General features: G+C 43.5%; 1 long non-coding RNA gene across 4 annotated transcripts; it reads left to right on the top strand.

Moving 5' to 3' along the window:
* The first annotated feature begins 217 nt into the window (after positions 1-217).
* Positions 218-4,959, top strand: LOC134453447 (uncharacterized). Of its 4 annotated transcripts, none has more exons than XR_010035611.1 (8): positions 218-241; positions 1,107-1,155; positions 1,823-1,892; positions 2,078-2,182; positions 2,632-2,710; positions 2,810-2,919; positions 3,136-3,240; positions 3,834-4,959. It is a non-coding gene; the product is annotated as an uncharacterized LOC134453447 (long non-coding RNA). The 4 variants fall into 4 exon arrangements; XR_010035612.1 differs by lacking the exon at positions 218-241 and having other exon boundaries at positions 806-1,155; positions 3,834-4,096; positions 4,525-4,953; XR_010035613.1 differs by lacking the exon at positions 1,107-1,155 and having other exon boundaries at positions 219-241; positions 3,834-4,958.
* Positions 4,960-5,955: the final 996 nt, after the last annotated feature.

Genomic DNA, 5,955 nt, shown 5'->3' with positions numbered 1-5,955 from the left:
AAGTTAGTTGAAAATAGACCGTCTCTGGTTAAATTAGTTCTACACCGAGCCTTTAGGTGGCAGTAAAACTAATTGGCACAATGCGAATTCCACACACAAGCCACAAAGAAGCCATCAGCCGCGGTCAACATCACCTTCCTGATTGAACAGAACCACGCGTTGTCTGTGTGGTTTACAAGTTTCTTGGCGATATGGGGGGAAAGTTCCTCACATGCCAACGGAAAATGGGCGTCATATACATGTAAGCAGGGCTCTAAATTAGCACCAGCCAACCAGCCAAATGCTGGTGAAATTTAAGTTTGGCTGGTAGAAAATACCAACCTAGCCAGTTTGACTCATTAGTGAGTTTCTGTTTGGCTATCAAAATTAACATCTACTAGCCATTTTGGCTGGTGATGAAAAAAGTTAATTCAGAGCCCTGCATGTAAGTACATTTTACTCAACTGTGGTTTAAAGTTTCAGTACTCAAGAGCGATTGAATAGCTCCTCTGAACACAGATCCGCCATTGCTAAGTTATGGCACAGCCGTTTTACATAGCTGGTAGCTCAAGTCCCCTCAATGTGACTACACTAGTTGCTGCTGTACGCTAGTAAATTCTGATGACTTGCGAGCATCGTAATGACAAAATGCTGTGGTGAAACGGTGTGAATATGTTAAGTATACTTGTTGATGGTAAATTGTTTGACATTGCTCGTTCTCAGTTGCCTTTCCCCTGCCTAAAGATAGACAAAGGCTACCGTTAGCATGCTATTGCGTTAGCTCATCAACTAGATTCTGGGCACTGCTCATTTTTCACGTCTGCCCGGTAATTCGCTGATGAACTAACGCTTAGACGCCTTGCCAATGTATTTTACAGCGGCAAAAATGCATAGGCGACGTTGGAAAGACTGGTGTGCCGTCTGGGTATGTTGGTTTTCAGTGCTGGGCAGTAGCGAAGCGACTAATTTAATTACATTCTCTAGTAGCTTGGTCGTAGCGTCACTACTATGTATCGAGTAGCTAACATCCCTGTAGTAATGCTATTTTTCCTCAAGTAGCGACGTTTTTGTCCCCCATCGATTTTACTCAATGATTTTTGTTTTACTTTCTCTATCCTGAAACCTAGGCAGTCACACAGGGGTTCCAAGACCCACCGGCGTAAAATCAAGTCAAAGGTGGGATATAATTTAGTTCCATGCTACTTTGAAACGGTGGTAGATGGACACTCCCAACTGAGATCGCTCCCGGACGTGCAGTCCCAGGTGTTTCTATCACTCCCGGACGTGTAGTCCCACCCGATTATATTTCACGTATTATCATACACTGCCACATACAAGCAATTTAGGGTTAGGTTTAGGGTCAAGGTTAGGGTTAGGGTTAGAAACAAAAAAACTAACATCAAAAAGATAACTAGCTCCGTTATATGGCGGTGGGACCGATAGTCTGGCTAGTGGGAGCGAGCCGACAGGGGAGCGTCCTGCGTTGGGAGCGTCAATCAGGGAATCGTTCTCAGTAACGCGAGCCCAATGTATCAGCGCGAGCTCAATGTCGACCAGAGTGGTCAAGTTGAGCACGCCACCCCGAAATCAATGTGAAATACCCTGCCATTTGCAAACAGTAGGCAACCTGTCCTTAAAAAGTATGGGTCCTCAAAACAGCACTTGTTGCACAAATATGTGTAGATGGCCTCTTCAAGAAATTGAAATTATGTATGGTCACTTTTTCTTATTGTTTCACGTGGAGGTCTACTGACCTTGTCTAAATAATGTAGGCTAGTTTATGTCCATGTATTATATTAGGACCCAAGGTTAATGGGTTATTCTATTTACCATGTTTTCACAGGCTGCTGTCTCATAATATGGCGAAGACGAGTCACCTGAAGGCCTAACTCGCCATAGAAGACTGAAAGAATGTAAGATTAACTTCTTTGTGACCAATATGACTTGCTCATTGATACATGTCAATATGAGGTGCATGGCAAAGTATTTAATTTATTTGTCTCGCTTCTAGGAGCTGTAGAAACAGGGTGTTCTTTTTCAGGGTATTCTTTTTTATAGAACTGGACAGGTCATTTATTCGTTATCCTTGTTTTTGAAGTGTCCTGCAGGATGCTGTGTCCTGCAATCCTGTGTACTGTGCTACAGACGCATGTGGAGGTCAACCCAAAATGGGCACAGTCTCACCGCAGAAGAGTGAAAGAGGGTAAGCTTAACCTATAGCCTACGTCAGGGTCGGGGAACGTTTCTCATTCGAAGGGCCGCTTCAAATTCATCCGAGGGGCCGTAAAAGTCCTCCAAGGGCCGTACTATGAACACAAACCAGGATTTTCCCTTTCACTTTAGGCCTATATTGAAGGCAGCCACATTTAAACAAACACCACCTTCTTCAGGTTCCCTGAATATAACTTAATTGTATTGCAAATGTATTTTCTAAGATTCCATTACAAAATATGTCATATTTCATGTGAAGCTGAATAGCATTAAAATTATATCGGGGGGCCAGATAAAACTGCCTCAAGGGTCGCAAACGGCCCTAGAGACATAGGTTCCCCACCCCTGGCCTACATTGTCAATATGACTTGTGCTACTTTATAGATAAGTAATCAATGCTGTGCATTGCTATGTTTTGATTTATTTTCTTACATCCTACAGATCCTGGCAGGGAGACGGTAGTGTCCTGCAGAATGGTGATGGGCCAATCTTACAAGAGACCACAGAAAACTGATATAGTGTAAGATTATCCCTGTTGGGCTCAATAGGTCTTGCTTATTGACATATTTGCTATGTCAATATGAGGTGCATGGTTAAGTATTATTTGTCTCGCTTCTAGGAACTATAGAAACAACAGTGCCTGCTGCAGTATAATGAGGACACCCTGAGTAGAGAGCTCCAATAGACCCAGGTCCAGTGTCTTGGCAGGGTGAAATGGCACTGATATGGGTATGTACTAATGTCAGTTAAAATGAATGAATGAATTAATTCTCATATCTGAATAATGTGAACACTGGATTTACCACACACACACACCCTAGGCCTAGATGATTTGGACCCAAGGTTACTTTTACCACAGCTCTGGCACATCAATTTTCATTTGTTTAATAACTGGTCAGGTAATTTATTCATTCCCCTTGTTTGTTTTTTTGTTTTTTTTTGTAGTGTCCTGCAGGATGCTGTGTCCTGCAATCCTGTGTGCTGTGCTACAGACGCGTGTGGAGGTCAACCCAAAATGGGCACAGTCTCACCACAGAAGAGTGAAAGAGGGTAAGCTTAACCTATAGCCTACGTCAGTGGTGGGGAACCTTTCTCATTCGAAGGGCCAATTCAAATTCATCCGAGGGGCCGTAAAAGTTCTCCAAGGGCCGTACTATGAACACAAACCAGGATTTTCCCCTTCACTTTAGACCTATATTGAAGGCAGCCACATTTAAACAAACACCACCTTCTTCAGCTTCCCTGAATTGTTAATATGTAAGTGTTGAGTGTTAATGTTAAAGGAACAGTCCACCATTTTTCACATATATGGAGTATTTACATGCATGAATGTGCATTTCATTTTGGTCTGTGTTTTCATTATCTAGTTTAACAGTATAGTATAGCGTTTCTCGTCTCCAGTTGGCCACAGCAGCTCCCATATGGCTCAGTTCTGATTGGCCAATTGGAGATGAGAAACGCAGGCGGGGGCAATATCGCCCTATTTTACGCAACATTGCGTTGGGGGCTATATCAAAGCTATTGAAAGTATTGTGTCATGTTCTGTCTGTAATTGACAAAAAATGAGATTGGAATTGACGACTGTATCAGCTGTCAGGTCATGTCTCAGGATTGTGTATTTAGTAGCTCCTCTCTTTTTGCAGCTTTAAAACTTAAGGCCACCGCTATGGAGGGAGCGGCTGCAACCGCCACCAGCGCAGCAGCTGCCCAACAAGCTCGACCCTCCGATTCCTCCACCTCCAGCTCCTCCACCTCCTCTTCAAGTGACTCGGAGCCAGAGAGGAAGAGAAAGAAGAGGAACAAGAGAGACAGGAAAAAGAGAGAGAAGAGGAAGAAGGACAAGCACAGACAGACAGAAGGAGAGAACTTGCGAACACTTGCACCCTATTGCGGAGCTCGCCTTCAGGTGGGCACATGCAGAAAATTGAACAGCTTAATGATTAACAACGATTTTTAGAACCTGAACAAGGACTGCCTGCTTACCTTTTTTTTTTCATCTTTTTGAAATATCTAGCAGGTCCCCCTTTCTTTTCAGTTGCTGTATCTCCTGCATGTGCCCACCTGATTCACACTGTGTGGCACAGTCCTTGGTGAAGTTAAATAAACTATCACCAGGAAGATATGTCTCCCTAATTTCCATGTAATCATCAGGGCTGACCGTTGCAAGCTCCGCAATAGGGGCTTGGTTGCAGATGGTATTTCTGTCGATCGGAATTTTTTCGTACGCCGCCGTCTTGCTTAAACCCTTTCTCACCAGCCTGACCACCTCCATATAGCGGGGGGCTAGCGGGAGCTGTCTGTAAAATATCTGTATTTTGTTTGTATATTTTACAGTATCACCGCGGAAGGGCCTCTGCTACATGGCGAAGAAGAAAAAAATAGGTCTTTGGCATTTTAGGGATAAGAAACGAGCGGAGGTGTCCCATCCTGTGGCTGGTGAGGAGAAGAGGACGGGAGAATCTTATCCCAATTGTGGTCAAGCATGTGCGTCCAGGAGCCACCCTGATCAGTGATGAGTGGCGAGCATACAGAGGCGCATTAGCTGCCATTGGCTACACTCACTTCACTGTTAACCATTCAAGATGGTTTGTTGATCCAAACAGTGGGGCCCATACACAGCACCTTGAGAGGGGTTACTGCCACACTTATTGTGTGTGTGTGTGTGTGTGTGTGTGTGTGTGTTACAATATGTGAAGGCCTATGACTTGCTTTCATAATAATAAAAAGTTATTGCTCTCTGTCTGGTGCTTTGATTGTATTTAAAAGTTCAGAAAATACACTACATCAAAATAGGCCTATGTAATGAGTGTGTTATAATGCTGTGACTTCACTTGGCGGGGGAGTTAATGATTGGGAAGGTTGTTAATGATTGATTAGTTGACTGTATAGAAATGGTTGATTACACACTTGTTTTCAGTATAGTAATCATGTGTTAAGTTAACACATGATTACTATACTGAAAACAAGTGTGTTAACCTATCATAATGTCATGGCTTTACTTAAGGTGGCCAAGAAAACGTGAATGAATATTGTAGTAATCATGAGCACACATGATCATGTAATGACTTTACTTGGGGTGGCAAAGACAACATGAATTCATAGTATACTACGATGTCAATGATATGTAATATATTAGGCTAAACATTAGGCTGGTCATTGGCTGATATAACCAGAAGGTATCAGATGCATGTGTGGGCACAATCACGTCACTGGGTAGTCTAAGTATGATTATCAGTTTTGAGAAGTGGTGACTTGGCGTTTGGCCTACTACAAGGGCCTATTAATATAATAGCCTAGCCTATATTTGGTTATGGTTTGAACTGAAATACGTTTATACACATTATAAAAAAGTAAGGTCATTGAAATCGTGAAAAAAAAACTGACTAAATGTGGAAGTCGTCGCTGCAGCGCCACAGAAACTCCTTCGGCTGGCTCCCTTCAGGGCTTTGGTGATGGCTGGCTAATGACCACACATCGGAACGAGAGACCCTAAATAAGCCGCTAAAAGAATGCAGATAGTGGGAAACGAAACGTTACATTAAGACGGGAGCAGGTAATAAGAATGAAACGTGACTCCCTGTGTTTGCGGGAAGGGGGTGTAGGCTACTATGATGGCCTGGAGAGGTTGCTTCAAGTCCGCAGGTGACGAAGTGTCGAACCCCCAGCTACGAACGCCACAGCCGCTGTTCCTGACAATGCTCTGTAGCTTCTCTGAAGTTGCCCATTGCCATAAGGTCTGGTTGAGATGACTGGCTCCACACGGCG

This window comes from Engraulis encrasicolus, chromosome 1 (genome assembly GCF_034702125.1).
Source record: "Engraulis encrasicolus isolate BLACKSEA-1 chromosome 1, IST_EnEncr_1.0, whole genome shotgun sequence".
Taxonomy (NCBI): Eukaryota; Metazoa; Chordata; class Actinopteri; order Clupeiformes; family Engraulidae; genus Engraulis; species Engraulis encrasicolus.
This window is presented reverse-complemented; position numbering and strand designations above follow the sequence as displayed.